Source organism: Dama dama, chromosome 32, assembly GCF_033118175.1.
Source record: "Dama dama isolate Ldn47 chromosome 32, ASM3311817v1, whole genome shotgun sequence".
NCBI lineage: Eukaryota > Metazoa > Chordata > Mammalia > Artiodactyla > Cervidae > Dama > Dama dama.
The window spans coordinates 21,874,022-21,890,051 of NC_083712.1; the positions used below are offsets into that span (position 1 = coordinate 21,874,022).

General features: G+C 46.0%; 1 protein-coding gene across 2 annotated transcripts in view; it reads left to right on the forward strand.

Annotated features, from left to right (window-relative positions):
• The first annotated feature begins 1,975 nt into the window (after positions 1-1,975).
• Positions 1,976-16,030, forward strand: part of SNX25 (sorting nexin 25) — a 95,830-nt gene continuing 81,775 nt past the window's right edge. The window contains exon 1 of one of the 2 annotated variants that reach the window (XM_061134795.1): positions 1,976-2,115. The gene's annotated coding sequence lies outside the window, so the exon portion shown is untranslated. The remainder of the gene's footprint in view (positions 2,116-16,030) is intronic. The other variant, XM_061134794.1, reaches the window with a different exon arrangement.

Below are 16,030 nucleotides of genomic sequence, written 5' to 3' on the forward strand. Positions count from 1 at the left end.
AGGGAAATTTATTATAAAAACATGCATACATGGGTGACCTTTGTATGTCTATGGACACTGGTATTTTTTCATTTGAATTATAACCTCTTGGATAATACTTTGCTTTAAAAGAATAAACAGGGAGTTCCCTGGTGGTCCAGTGACCAAGACTGCCTTCCCAATTCAGGGGGCCTGGGTTCGATCACCTGGTTGCAAGCTGGATCCCAAATACCGCAGCTGGAGATCCCACATGCAGCAATGAAGACAGGGCACAGCCAAATAAATATTTTAATAGTTAAAAAAATAAAATAATAAAATGTCCACTAGTTTACTTTGTATGAATGTTGTATTTTTTCTCAGTTGAAACGACGGAGATTCCTTATACAAAAGCACAGTATAGTCACAGTATTTGAAAATATATTTTAATGCTTACTTAATTCTATTTCCTAGGAAGCAGGCTGTAACTCAATCTATTGGAAAACGCTAGTGCTTTTAAACGATTTTGCTTTTTGATGTGTGTCTCCCACATCCTCCATGGCATCCCTCATCTATTTACCCCCTTCCTATTTTTGATTTGCCCTATTCTATCACCCCCTTTTAAGTAAGCATTAATCTCTTTCCAATTCCTTCATCTCCCTTAGAATTCCTTTATTCATTAAAGATACCTCTGCTGTTTTGTTGATCTTAGTAATTTCTAGTGTTTAGCATATTGGTATCTTCTCAGTAAGCATTATCTGTATATTAACGCGGGGGCCGTGGTACGAGAAGAAAATATGTATTCTCAAAATTACTTGGAGCACTTTCACTTGCGTGTGGGCACTGGCATTTGTACTGGATCGTTGGCGACAAAAATACAGGGAGTTGGAGCCACAGTGAGGAAGGCAGCTGTGCACGCCCCCTGGCGCCAGGCAGACTTTTTGGGGGGACCTCTCTGTACCTAGGAATTTTGCAGGCAGCATTTACTGCTCCCCGTTTGTCTTGGTCCCGTCCCGGAGGCGGCTGGGTGGGAAAAGGGAAGGTTGTCAGGGGAACTGGGTTAAAAGTGAGGGTCAAGAAGTTGCCTATTTAAACAGCAGGTGCAAAGAAGCAGAAATTTTGAAGGAATGGCTGTTAAACCCCCACCGACGGGGAGGTTACTTGTCGAGAGATGAGCGGGCCGAGGATTAAGGGATCACCTGAGCTGGAGAGCTGCAAACGCTTCTGACACCTGCGGCAGAATTTTCCAACAGACGGTATACCGGGGCGGAGAGGGGGCGGGCGGCGGGGACAGGAGCGCAGCAAAGAGCCGTTTTCGCGTGATTGGCTGCGCCCCCGGCCGCGGCGAGTGGGCGGGGGGCGGGGCGGTGGGGGCGGGGCGGGGTTGGGCCCGGGAGGGCGGGGCCGGGTGGGGCGGGGCGCCCCCGGCTGTCACTCAGCGGGTCGCGGTGGCTCCCCGCCCCCCGCCCCGCCCCGCCCCCTCCCGACAAGCTCTCCAGGGCCGCCCCCGCCCCCGCCCCCGCTCCGCCCCCGGGGCTCCGCCAGCGCGAGTCCCATCCCGGTCTGGCTACCTGGGGCGCGCCCGGCCGGGCAGCTGCGGGCTCGGCGCCGGTCGGCGGCGTCAGTGAGAGCCGTTCCCTCGGGCGGGGGCCGCCGACTAGGGCATGAGCGCGGACTCCTGCCTCCGGCGCGGCGGGAGCGGGGAGGGCAGGAGGCGCCGCGCGGAGGCCACCGTCCGGGGCAGCGCCGGGGGACAGCGGGGCGGGAGATGTGCCTGTCCTTAGCGGCCCAGCAAGCAGCATGCACCCCGATGCCTCCGACAGCGGCGGCGCCGGCCTCGCGGGCGCCCCGGGCGAGCGGCGGCCGGAGCCCCGTGGGGACGCGGCGGCCCCGGGGGCTCCCGGCGGCGGGAGTCGGTGGGTGGCGGTGGCCGCCCTCGCCGCCGTGTGCGCCTCCTGCCTGCTGGCCGGCTGCTGGCCGGCAGTGGCGGGAGGCGCGGGGCCGGGCACGGTCCTCCTCAGGCTCAGCCTGTACCTGGGCTGCGCCGCGGCCGCTTTCCTGCTGGGGACCGTGTTCTCCCTGGTCTGCCGGAGCCCGCGAGCCCCGCCGCCCGACTTCGCCGCCGCCTGGAGGCGGCTGGCCGCACGCCGCCGGCCGGAGGTGAGTACCGGGCGCCCGCCCGCCGCCCGCGGCCTCGCCCGGCCCGCCCGCTCCGGGAGGGCCGGGGGTCGCGGCGGGCCGGTTCTCTCGGGGAAGGGGCGGGGGTGGGATGGGCCGGGCCGGCCGGGCGGGGAGATAGATGCTCGCGTCCTCTGGGCCCCCGCGCGGGGCGGGCTCCGGGCTCGGCGCGGGGCGGGCGGTGATGCACGCTAGCAGGCGATGTACTTAGTTGCCTGACTCCATCCTCAGTCCCAGGCTCGGGAGCTGAATAATCCTTCCAGATCTTGGCTGTGGCCCTGCCGCTGGGGAGCGGGGCGGCCGCTGTACGCAGGCGCTGCGCCTGGGGCCGGTCATCGCGCTGGGTTCTGGTAACCGTTCCCCGTGGGAGGTAACTTTTATGCCCTTTTACAGACCGGGAAACGGCGCAGAGGGTCTGGCTTGGCTTAGGTCCCCTACCCGGTATACCTCGTGCCGAAAGCCCGGGTACGCTTTTTTTTTTTTTTTTAAATCACGCTTTCCTGTCTTCCGCCGTGTGGATAAGTATCGCAATTTCAGTGATTTAGGAATCGGATGCCCGAAATCACGGTCGCTTGCATCGAAAGGAACGTAATCATCAGTGGGGTGTGGCGATCTAGTGGAGAACGGTGGTTAAGGAATGTAGGGAAGGACAGTATTTTAAATGAGCTCTCCGCTTCCTTAGTGCCAAACCGCTGCTTTTTCTCTACCTCCCAGCAGCTTCCCTTTCACAACCCTTGAAAAGAAACTCGGTTCTGTCGTAGCCGGACTTACCTCTTGGCTGAATTCTACTGTCATTAACCTGAAATAGCTCACTCTGGAGTAAGGGAAGTGGCTGTGGCTCAACTTCGTAAGAGTATTTTGTTAGAAGCATTATTCCTCCCGGGGTTTTGTGTTTGTTTATAATACGACCTGGTGCTGCTGCTTTTTTTTTTTTTTTAATCTCACCCTCTTCGCCAAAAGGACCCTTTCCTCAGTGTATCAGTTCGGAAAGCAGAGCTGAAATAATGGCTAAAGAGGTGTAGGTAAAGGGGCGCCCATCCCCGCTAAGTTAAGCAGCTGTTTAGTATGTTAACGAACAGGAACGTCTGTTTTCATAAATAGCTCCAAACTATCTGTGTTTATTTCTCTTAAAAACCTGCACCCAGCTATCCCCCCCCCCCTTTTTTAATATCTAATTTAGCAAGAGTTGGTGAGTAGGTGTATTTTCCCTCTTGCTTTTTCCCTACAATGATAAAAGACCCCAAGATTTTATTGTTGATCTGTGAATGACGTTACAGTTCTTTGGAGTATTTTAAGATGTTGTGATCTATTCCATGTGTATTTAATCGTATTTACTGAGTCGTTTACAGAAACCGGGTATTATTTTGGAAACTCTGGTTGAATCAACAAGACCAACAAAAGCCCTGCTTTCTGGAGATTATAATTCTTAAGGGGGAATTGGGCATTAAACAAAGAAATAAGTTACTTTTGCATAGTGATAAATGCTTAAATGCTTCTGAAACCAAAAGTAATTAAGAATTAAGTGATTAGGAGTGCCTGGTCTGTGGGGGCAGGAAGTTTAGATGGCGGGGTCAGGGTCTAAGCCTTAGTATTGTCACTCCTGTGGCCTGGAAGCCTCACGGGTGGTTTACCTCCCTTTTTCCTGGAAAATACATTCCCCCAAAGCTCCCAGCTCACTTGTACCTCTGATAAAACTTAGGTTATCATCCAGAAAGATGCTTTAGTAGAGGAAGCCGAGAAAATACTACATTAGAGGTGACAGAAAAGGAAGCAGCTTTTGTGACCTCTCATGTATACGATCTGAAGATTTCAGGCAGTGGAAGAGGTATAAGTGTACGTTAAAGACAGGCGATTATTGGTCATTCTTTTTGAATTCAGATTCCCTCAGCATTAAGTAGGAAAATAAGTACATTAGGAGGTTTACTTTCTGTTACCTAGAATTAAAGTGTATGCACATATGCTATTCATATGTGTGTGCCTACTCAGTTGTGTTCACCTCTGCAACCTCATGGACTGTAGCCTGCCAGGCTCCTCTGTCCATAAGATTTTCCAGGCAAGAATACTGGAGTGGGTTGCCATGCCCTTCTGCAGGGGACCTTCCCAACCCAGGGATCAAGCCCACGTCTAAAATTATTTTTATATATTTACAGTACCAGTGCAGTTTACTCAAGCCTTTCATTGTGCTGTATTTCCAATAACTTATGCTTAAGGTTTTTAAAAAATGCTCCTTATGAATGGAAGCATAAGCATGTGGTGTAGTGTATAATATCTGTCAGTTCTGTGGGGGTAGGAGCTGGACCACACGGGTCATCTAACATATGTGGAGGGGGTGGCTGTTTTGTAGTGAACCAAATGGTGTCTCTTAAGATACAGTGACTACTTTACTACAGAAATTGTGATTCAGCATTAAGAAAAGAATCCTCATTTGTTCTTGTATATTTCAGGTTCTTCTAGTGTCTGCTGAACATGTCAGACACTAGGATCTATCCTATCTGTTCATCCTTTTTTTTTTTTCCCTTCTTGACTTTCTTCTCTAGAGGGGAAAAAAATGCGTACACTCTTAAAAGTAGGCAACTAGAGAAGTCTAAACTAAAAGGGAGAAGGTGTTTTCATGTCTAGACGTGTTCAAATGCTCCTGCACGCTTTATAAGGTAGCTGTTGGTTGTCATAGCTCTTTGTAGTTGAGATCCTTGTTATCCCTTGTACCTTGCAGGAGCTCCAAAAAAATGTTTGCTGATGATAATGAAAAAAATTAGGTCAGTTTGTGGTCAGTAACTGAGGGCTTTCCCCCTTCAGTTAACCTAGTGTTTATTGAGCATCACTTATGTGCAAAGAATTTTATTTTACTTGGCTGGGAATCATTACTGATTAGTAAAACTGATTTTTCAACTCGGGTAGAAAGACCATCCAGTGGTATATTCAGGTGGCAAAAAAAAAAAAAAAAATGCTTTGTGTAAGGTCAAGAAGGTTGATGCTTAAGTCTTGACATTTGCTCTCTGGGCCCCACTTTAGAAAAACTTGAACTTTGTTGCAGGCCAGCTGGCTGTAACTGTGATGCTCTGGGGCTGGCCTGCTCCTGGGGCAACAGTTGTTAGCCCTGCTTTGCTGAGTAGGCTGCCAGAGAGTAGTGCTCCTTGGTCCAAGGTTTGGCGTTGTGCCAGGCCTGTCAACTCACGTGGACCAAAGGCGTCAGACTCGCTAGCTGCAGTTACCTGACCCTAGCTCATGATCTGACCAAAGCAACAGCAAGGAAAACATAATGAATCAATAGTTTAGAAACCTTACTTTCGTTACTAGACCAGCGGTGCAAAGTGCATCTTCATATAATGGAAAAAGGGAAAATAATTTCATACATTTCAGTGATAAAAATAAGGAATAACTTTTTAAGATGTCAGTTGTTCACATAATTTATGAATTTTTCTCTTTTACATGGTAATTTATTAGATGTTTCTTGATTTACACTTGATTTACACCATTAAGTTAAAAATAAGCACTGGACAAATGAAGACTGGAGGCCTGATACAAGAAAGTCCACAAAGGTGCTTAGTAGCATAATGGGAAACTAAAGTCCACTGCTGTGTGAAGAAAATATTAGTGAAAGACTTTTCCTAGTTTAGACAGAAAAGTTCAAGAAGTTCATCAAACCTCATAAGCATTTACTGTATATCCACTGCATATTGCTTTTCTGATCTCTGGAGATCATTTTGGCCTAGTTAGTTGCTAAATGTCAGTGCCAGGCACATAGTAGGTTCTCTATGGATGGATTTTTGTCCCTAATGAATGGATTGTTGTTTGAGATGAGAACAGACTTGAGTATCTGACTGACATTTTTAAATTTGAAATTTCAGCCACAGTTCCCTAGAGAAGGGATCATAGTCTCACCGGTGTGTAGTCGCTCAGTCTTGTCTAACTCTTTGGGACCCCGTGGGCTAGCCCGCCAGGTTCCTCTGTTCATGGGATTTCCCAGGCAAGAATATCTCAAGGTAGGTGTCACTGAGAATTTCGATAGTTGCTTTGCGTTAAGTGCGTGGCAGCACTTATTCAGTGCTGGGGAAGATTCAGAGATGAACAAGATGCCCTCTGTCCCTGCCCTCTCAGGCTGAGTAGATTAGATTGATGGGGAGGACTGGAGGGGAGGACAGATGTTTATAGAGACAGTAAAAACATTCACACAGCAACCCAAGGCGCCACTTGGCTTTGGTGGGACTTTGAGAATCCCTAAATGAGCTCTTTTACTGATACAAAAGTTCTTTTGAGTAAAACAAACTCAATTTAGTTACTCAAGGGAAAAAGAAAAGAACCAAGATGTAGGGAGACTATACACAGCCTCTTTGTGACACTCCTTTATTATGCTAATATGATAAACTAATCCTCAATAATTTGATAATAGATAGTGGTGTAATACACTTACTGTCTTCAGATTATTAGGTTGTATTTTGACCAGGGGATTTAAGTCAGGGTGGCTACTGGGAAAAATGTTTTTGAGCAAGATGGCTTTTGAAACCCCCTTATATCTGACTGTAGTGTAAGAATTATTTACCTTAAATTCATTCTATGCATAATTTTTAAATTTGACTTTTTTTGCAGGTTATGGATTCACATGGCTTTAATAGAAAAAAGAAAAACATATAAAAGGATATGCATTGAAAAAAAAAAAACCTCCCCTATAGTCAACCATTATTAACAGTTGATTGTTCTTCCAGATATGTATTATGTATATACAAGCAAATACAAATACATACTCAAAAACAATATAAACAGTGATTACACATAAAAGAAAATTATGTTCTGTATCTTTATTATGAAGGAACTATTTCTTAGGGTTAGTAGACATCAGAAGTTACATATGAAGAATGGTAACTTCAAAGTAGGAAGCTACAATTCATGATTAAACCTGGAACATTAAAAAAATGGTCATCAAAACCAGCAAATGTATTCTAAGAAATGATGAACATGTATTTTTGAATTTAGCAAAGCTGTCTGAAGGAGGCTTATATATATTTTCATAACTTGTACAAAACCAAAAGGAGTTCCCTGGTGGCTCAGCTGGAAAAGAATCTGCCTGCAATGTGGGAGACCTGGGTTCGATCGCTGGGCTGGGAAGATCCCCTGGAGAAGGGAGAGTCTACTCACTCCAGAATTCTGGCTTGGAGAATTCTATGGACTGTATGGAATGCGGTCGCAAAGAGTTGGACACAACTGAGTGACTTTCACTTCACTTCAAAACAAACCCAGAAAATTGTATTTTTTCATATTGTATCCTAAATTATTATAAGATTTTGAATATGATTCCCTGTTGTTGTTTAGTCGCTAAGTCTTGTCTCTTTGCAACCCCATGGACTGTAGCCTGCCAGGCTCCTCTCTCCATGGGATTTCCCAGGCACGAATACTGGAGAGGGTTTCCAGTCCTTCTCCAAGGGATCTTCCCGACCCAGGGATTGAACCCGCGTCTCCTGCTTGGCAGGCAGATTCTTTACCACTGAACCACCTGGGAAGCACCCCTAGGAAATTGTTTTAGAGACAGAGTACGTGTACTGTTCTGGCTTTGAGTTGCCAATGCGTGTAATCAGATGAATCCCAGGAGGCGGGATTGCAGAGGTGGGTTGAGGGGGTTGTGGAAGTCCTCAGCTGTGAGAGAGTAGGGCTGGGTTGTTGTCTGCTGTTAGGACAGCTCCTCATGCCTTCTGAGCTCTGGAGTGTGGCATCAAAGCTGGGTTATGGTAGTGTGATTGGGGGAGACTGGAGGAGAAGCCCTAATCAGTTGCAGTGGTACAAAGTGAGAGTTAATAAAGCTGTGTGAAGGGAGACCGGAGCCAAGAGTGACTTTCATGTTTCTTTCACATTAATGTCATGACGGGTGAAATTTCCGGTGACTTTCCTGTGAGACGTTTCTTTCATGATAATTATCAGTAGTTATTACAGACGGGTTCAAGAATCTTTTCAAGAGTATCTGAAGATTCTCTTTAAGTAATAAACTCGGCCGCAAACTAAAGGGTCCTACTATTTCTTCACAAATGTTAAGACCAAGTCTCCAAGCTTGAGCAATCTACTTGGAGCCTGAATTCTGCTCATTCCCAAGAGATTTATTTCTAATTCTCTTGAATCTTAAGCCAGTTTTGTTTTGGAAACATGCTACGATGTCAGCTTTCATGATTAAATGTTGTCTTCTTAAAAATATCTTAGGTTTCATTTCCCAACCTTAATCATTTTGAGGGTAGGAAGTGCCCTACTTTCCTTAGAAGGTATGAGCCCTCGTACAGTCAGAATAGTGCACATTCTCGTACTAAAAAAAGTGACTCAGCAAGTTTGGTGCTGAAGGCTTAGGTTTTAGAAAAGGAAATGTCTGTGGAAGCCTGTTAGTATTAAAATCATGACATAGAAACTTGCCTTTTTTAAAAAGAAAAAATTGCAGTTTCGCTTTTGAAAGAAAAACTTGCAAACTCGGAGCTTGTATTTTTACCAACTTCACTGTTAGGTGACTTTCTAAATGAGGGCTGCTTGTTTGCGTGGAAGTCGCCGATGACAGGGGTAGATAGCCCTTTCTGGGGACTCTGCTGGGCACCCTGGGGGCTGGGTTCAGTTAGTCATTCTTAGACCCTCCTTTAGTCCTGGCGTGTGTGCTTATTTAGTTTCTCCAAACACAGTGGAGCTTTCCAGAAAGCCCAGTGGGTTTGGGTTGCATTTTGGTGGGCTCCTCAGCTCGAATAATGCTTTGTGAGAATGCAGTTAGGAGGTGACGTGTGCGGGCTCTGTCCCCAGGGCTGGCCCGTGCCTATTAGTGATGCTAGGCACTGGCCGGTCCCAGTCCATTTGTCAGCCAGCCCGGGGCTTCCATGTGTGAACAGCCGTGAGCTGGACGTAGAGGAAAATGAATATGGTAACTCCAAGTGAAACAGCTCCAAGGCCAAGGGGGAAGCCAGAAAGAAGAATAAGACATTGGAACTTGTTTAGGTCACTAGGATCTATTTAATAGTAAGCTTTCTGTTTTAGTGTAGACTACACCTCTTGGAAAATTGGATGCATTTTTAACAAGTACTCATTTCTAAAGTAACCTGCCTTGCTGTAGTTCTCACCCACCTAGTATGTATGAGTGAGTTTACATTAATAGTAGTAACTCAGAGTGTACAGAGTTTGCTCCCGTCTGCTCACGCCGGGCTTCATCCTGCAGTCCTCCTCTTATTTCTGCCAGCCCAGAGGCAGGATTTATGTACACATGAGTGCCTTCACTTACGTTCTTCTGTTCCTGGTGACTGCAGAACATTTGAGAGAGGCTCCTCTGTGTCACCCGAGCCAGTCTGTGAAAAAGCACGTTTCTTCTTTGCCTCCTGCTCTCTCAGTTTCCTCAAACTGGAGATCCAGGAGTCTTTTTTTTTTTCCCCGCCCCGAGCCAAAGCCACGTTATGTGCTTTAAGGAAGTTGAGAGTATAGCCTTGTTTCTCTCACTGGGTATGGTTAAACTTAGTTTTTACCATGTAATAGAAGCTGAGAGGAGCTTACGTCTCTGTCTGCATCTCCTGTGAAGGTACTCCATCACCTCTGTCTACCTCCCCTCCATCCCTGCAAAAAAAGACGACTGAGCGGCTGGGCACATCCTGGGCTCAGAGCAGCGCCTGGGGTCAAGAGCTTTCTCGAGTCTCCACCCTTGAGCCACTACTCTGAAGGCCTCTCCTCATATACAGATATAGTTGTGCAGATTGTGCCAACTCATTTGATGTGAAGTTAACATCCTAAACATTCCAGAAATTGCAGTGGGTTTTTCCTGAGGCACAGCTGTTAATCTCGTATTGTTTCTTCTGATTTTTTTTTCCCCACCTCCCTGAACCTTTCTGAGATTTCAACTCCTAGATAACCTCAGGAAGTTGCTTTGTTTCCTAGATTTGAATTTTGATCATTCTTGAGGTCCCATTTGTGGAAGTATCTGGCTCTCAGGCAGTTTTACCCTGGGTGCCCCACCTCTGCCCCTCCCAAAATCGCCATCTTCTCAGGCTCAGACTCACTTATTCAACTGCTTACCCTGACCTTTCACTTGGTGCTCTCAGTGGGGCCTGACACCGTCAAGTCCAGGTCTCCATGTGTCCTGTGATCGGGTCCTCGTCCCTCTCCCACTGCTCCTGTGTCAGTGTCTGGCACCCCTGCAAGTCCTCCATCCGGAAGCCTAAGGCCTTCCTGACGTCTCCTCCTTCCTTCCCACATGCAGTCCCATCCTCCAGACCTGTCTCCTTACCTCTGGAGTATCTTATGTCCACCTGCTTCTTCCCATCGCTCCTGCTTGGTCCCAGCTACCATCGTGTGCCTCGGGTGACTGCAGTAGCCCCTCAGTTCATCTCTCTGCCTCCCTGTCCCTCCTCCAATTCATTCTCTTAAAGTTGCAAGCCCAGCCCCAACCCTCTTTCACACCATGTTTAATTAAAAGCCCTCAGCAGCTTCCTAGTCCTCATAGTTCTCCAGCCTGGTCTCCTGTCATAATTACCTTTACCCCTCATGTTCCATCCTCAGCCGTCAGAGTGCCAAGCCTGCTCTGTCGATGTTGACTCTGAGTATTGCTTGCTGTGTCTCTAGCCCCCGATACCCCCTTGCCTAATTAACTTCTCCTCGGGCTTAAGACGTCACTTCTGCAGAGCGACTCTCCTTGTCTGCCAACTGCATATGTTCTCGTAGCACCACGCACCTTTCCTTCACTGTACTTGGCTCAGTTGTAGATACTTGCACGGTTCCTTGTGTCTTTCTCACTAACCCCTGAAGTCCATGAAGGCAGAAACTCCTCTCTGTCTCTTTAACATCTAGCATCATTGAGCAGGTGGGCAGTAAACATTTCTTGAGTGAATGAGTGGCTGGGAATCAGCAGAGCACAGGCATTCAGAGAATGGTCTTGGAGTCAGCCAGCCCTTTGAATTTGAATCTGAGTCTGCCTTGGTAACTGTGGGACAATGGGCAGCTTATTTAAGATTTCTGAGCCTCAGTCTCCCAATCTGAAACGTGGATGTAATAAATACCTTCAGAGGTTGTTTGGAACAATGTGGTGGTATTTGAAGACACAAGTACTGGTGTTTGTGAAAGTGCTTTGAATTAGAAGGTGTTAAATTGTGGATTTTACACTTTTACCTTTTTAATTTATTTATCTTTGGCCTCATCATGCAGCTTGTGGGATCTTAGTTCCTCAACTTAAGATTGAACCCAGGACCTGGCAGCAAAAGTGTCCAACCCTAACCACTGGACTGCCAGGGAATCACCCACTTTTACCTTTTTTAAAAAACGCTTTTAAAATAAGATTGAAGATGCAGCTTCCAAAAAACTATACAAAATAAATGTATAGTTGGGTGAGTGATTATAAAGACAATACCCTTGTAACTTCCGGAAGCTCCCCTGTTTGTCCACCCCAATGGCAGGCCCTTCCCTTCCACCTAAGTAACGCCATCTTGACTCCATCATAATCACTTCCTTGTGTGTTGTTATAATTTTATCAGTCAAATGGGCATCCGTGGATGTTATAGTTTAGTGTTGCCCATTTGAAAAAAATATTGTCTTCCTTGTATCCTTTTTATCCCCTGTGGGTTATCTATTGAAGAACCTGGAGCATTTGTCTTGTAGCATCCTGTAATCTGGATTTTGCTGGTTGCATATGAATGCTTCCCAGGTGGCTCAGTGGTAAAGAATCTACTTGTCAAGCAGGAGACACAGCTTTGATCCCTGGGTGGGGAAGATCCCCCTGGAGAAGGGAATGGCAGCCCACTCCATTATTCTTGCCTGAATAATTTCATGGACAGAGGAGCCTGGCGGGCTACAGTCCATGGAGTCACAAAAGAGTCAGACACGACTTAGCAACTAAAACAGCAACATATGAATGGTACAGCTCAGCTTGTTCTTTCTTCCTTTGCATGTCCGGCCTGTTGTCCAGATCAGACTCGTGTTTGACCCCTTTGGCAGGACTGTAGGTGGTGTGTGAACTTGCATTAGGAGGCACATAATATCTGATTGTCTTTTTTTGGTTTTATTAGTAGCTGTTGATGCTCAGTTACTTGGATCTGTTAATTTGTTGGGGGTGACAAATAGGGGTGTTTTAATTCTGTCATTTCTTTCATTTATTGGTTTGAATTTTTTTGGAAAGAGACATTTTCCAATCATCTACTCTTTGGTTGCACAGTGGTACAGTTCATATGAAAAAGCAAGATAAATACTAGATTCTTTCCCATTATCAGTTTTCCAAGATAATGTGTTGGTTCCCCCTCATCCTCTGAAGGTGACCAGTTAGTTATGTGTTTAAAAAAATATTGTGAACTCATGAATTAGAATGTATTTTATGGGTTCCAATTAGTTGTAATTATTATTACGTAATTTCTTTTTTGAAGGCAGTCTCAGGCCAGTGGAAGTCTTTTCAAGTTGGCTCCTTAGTCCTTTTGATATGACCCCACCAAGTCTGAGAGTTTTCTTGGTTTCTGGTATGGCAAGATAGATCAGGTTCGTTTTGAGTGTTTTCTGCTCACACCTGGAACTAGCGATTTCTCCACAAAGAGCCCTGATATCTTTTAAGGGGAAATAATATTTCAAGAACTCACTCTGTCTCACTTTTGAGCAGCACAGCCAGACTCAGACCTACTATTGAGACTTTAGCTGATCATTTGTTTGTGGGGTGACCAGCTGTCCCTGTTTACTCAGGGCTGTCTTTGTTCTCACATTGAAAACCCTGTTTCCTGAGGAGGTGGGGGCTCATTCCAGGTGTTAGGGAGGCTCATTGCTGTTGGTTTGGTTACTGTGTCTTGACCTTCTCTGTGGAGAGGTTGGAAAAAATATGTATGAGCTCTGTCTTTTGCAAAGAATAATCACTCAGTAGTGAGATTTATATACTCTCTGTCTCCTTCAAGGCAGGTAAGACTTACTTTGAATAGCGCTTTGCCATTTGCTTATTATAGCCTATAAATTGACTTTGTTAATGGGTTCTGGAAAATGGTTTCTATGGCTGACGTTTGATTCATTTTACTGTAACCGATGGCTCTGAGTATAGTGGACAAATACATGTACCACAGGAGTCATAATATGAATGTCATAAAGTGAATGCCTCAATAACTGCTATAGCTAAACTTAATATTTATTGCATTTACTGTATGTATGTATGTATACGCATTACCCAGTTAAATGTTTGTCTTTCATGGGAGGTAGGAACAGTTAATCTCATGTTACAGATGGGAAAACTGAGGTTTGCCATTCTGCTGTTTAGTCATTAAGTCATATCACTTTTTTCGACCCCATGGACTGTAGTCCACCAGGCTCCTCTGTCCATGAGATTTCTGAGGCAAGAATACTGGAGTGGGTTGCCATTTCTTTCTCCAGGGAATCTTCCTGACTCAGGGAACGAACCTGGGTCTCCTGCTTGGCAGGTGGATTCTTTACCACTGAGACCCCTGGGAAGGCCAAACTGAAGTTTAGAGAGGCTAAAGCATGTGCCCAGAGCAAGTGGAAGAACTAAATTAAACCCAGGTCTTTCTTATTTTGGAGCCTCTACAGTTATTTTAATTATTTAATTATTAAAGGTTTTAATTATTAAAGATTAGTCTGGCCTGATTCAGGTTTTAGAAAACTTGAGCATCTTTGGGATGGTTCTAGGATCTGTTTAGGAATTAGTGTCACTTTAGAGGTCTCAGAATGACATCACAACTGCCCCTTCTGTGCTCGGGACAGTCACTGCTGATCAGGTAAGGCCGCTTCTCTCCTCCGCCCCCCGAGTCCGGATGAAGCCTCAGATTCCTTTTCTTTTTTTTAATTTTTTTTTTTTAGATTCCTTTTCAACGTAGCTTTCCAGGCAGCCACTAAGATATTACTAGTTGGCATATAACATGAGACCCATCTGCCATCCTGTGTGAGAACCGTGTGGAACAACAGTGAAGCCTCCAGGTTCCCACTCTGCCCTCACTATGTTGTTATCAAACAGTCAGTCACACGTTCTTTTATTCTGTTCTGGGAAAAATCAGAGTTTTCTAAACCGTGATCCGTAGACACTTAATTTCGGAGATGCTTTTAGTTATTATACACTGCAAAAACAGAAGAGGCGAGGTGAGAGGCTTGTCGAGGGGAGCGGGTCACATCAGTTTGAAGATGTACGTTCTTGAGGCTTTCCACTGTGTATTGCTATGATAATGTTCTGAGCAATCCGAGTAATTGAACTTTTTTTAATCCAGTGTTTTCTAAACATGACTTACACCTGTGAACCCCACGCCCCCCCCCCTTTTTTTTAAACAGTGAGACTTCCTATCTTAAGATGTGATACATTGGTTTACTCAGTCAAGGTATCAGTGGTGCCATCTGTAAACAGGGGGCTGAGGAGAACACCTACATCTTGGGGTGGATTTAGGTGAGGTTGGGAAGCCTGAGTTCACTGCAGGGGCTGCTCGGTTTCTTATCTTTATTCCCTTATTCTCAGTAAGCATCTATCTCTGTCTCTAACTTTGTGCTCATAATTGTGTGTGTGTGTTTTTTTTTTTTTCTAAGAAAGCCTTCAATACTCTGTAAATTCCAAGCTCTGTAAAACCTGGATCCACCTCTCTCAATATCCCTAGAGTTATTTTGGTTGTTAAATAATTTCTTGAAGCTCTTAAAAAAATTTTAAAAAGGATACATAACCCAGAGGTAGGAAAGTCCTGGAGGAGGTCAGGCTGCATGTGGACACACCCCACTCAGGACCACCCCCTCTGTCTGTCTGAGCTCTGCCCTCCCCGTAGGAGGGCCTGGCTCTCCCTGGCTAGTGGTCCAGAAAGAGGGGGGGATAGTGAGCCCAGATTTGACACTGGAGACTGTGTGGGTGGCGTCTGGGAGGGCAGGGTGGACACGGGGCAGACATGGTACTGATCATCTTGGGTGAAGGGTGAAGGGTAGGTGAGGAAGCAGAGATGGGGTGCGCGGTACTCCCTACCAGCTTGGCTGAGAAGGAGAGAAGGTGGCGTTCACAGGTGTGTATGTGCTAGGTGTGCTTTGGGCAGTTTTGTAGTGGAGAGATTTAACCGCAGTTTTGGGTTAAAGAGAAATCTTGAAAAGTAGAGAGGAAGAGCCTGAAGATCCCAGAGACAGGATGCTGACAGGCCAGGGCACAGGTGGAGGGTCCAGGCTCGAGACTAACGGGAAGGAGGTAGAAGCAGGAGCAGAGAGAGAAGCTCGTAGGCTGCAAGGCTGGCAGGGAATTGAGACGTTTCACACTGGGTCGCCTCGACTTTCTTGGTAAGTGGGAGGCAGATTAATTGCTGATAGTTAGGAGGATGACGTGTCGCGGGTAATTTTGAGGTGGTAAGAGATTCCGTGAGTCTTTTGTGACTCTGTCCCAAGTGATGTAAAATGATGGCTCCACTCCAGTACCCTTGCCTGGAAAATCCCATGGACGGTGGAGTGTGGTAGACTACACTCCATGGGGTCGCAAAGAGTTGGACACAACTGTGTGACTTCACTTTCTTTCACTTTCACTCTTGTATTAAAATAAATCTTCCAAGAAATAAGACTTCCTAGCTTTTTCTCAGGGGTCATAATCTTTTGTCTTCACCACCATTTAGCAGTGTTTTGCCAAATGTGGTCTAAAGATGCATACATAATTTAGGAATTTTCTTGCTAAAAATGCTGTGTTTCAAAGGCACGCCTTATAGTTGCTGAATTAGGATCTAGAAATCTGCATTAGAACAAAATCCCCAAGTGAGTCTTGAAAATGAGTTCATGTGTTTCCAAGCAGGGGCTGGGGGCTTCCTGAGGTGAGCAGGGACCGAGAAGACTGGGAGCTGTATCCGGTGGTCCTGTCCTATGGACCCACACTCACCACCCGTCCTCTCTGCTCAGAGGTGGACTGGCTGCTACACTGAGGCTTATCTTTAACACCATGTTTCTCATAAGGAGGTTTTATTCTTTGAATTTCTATACATTTATTTTA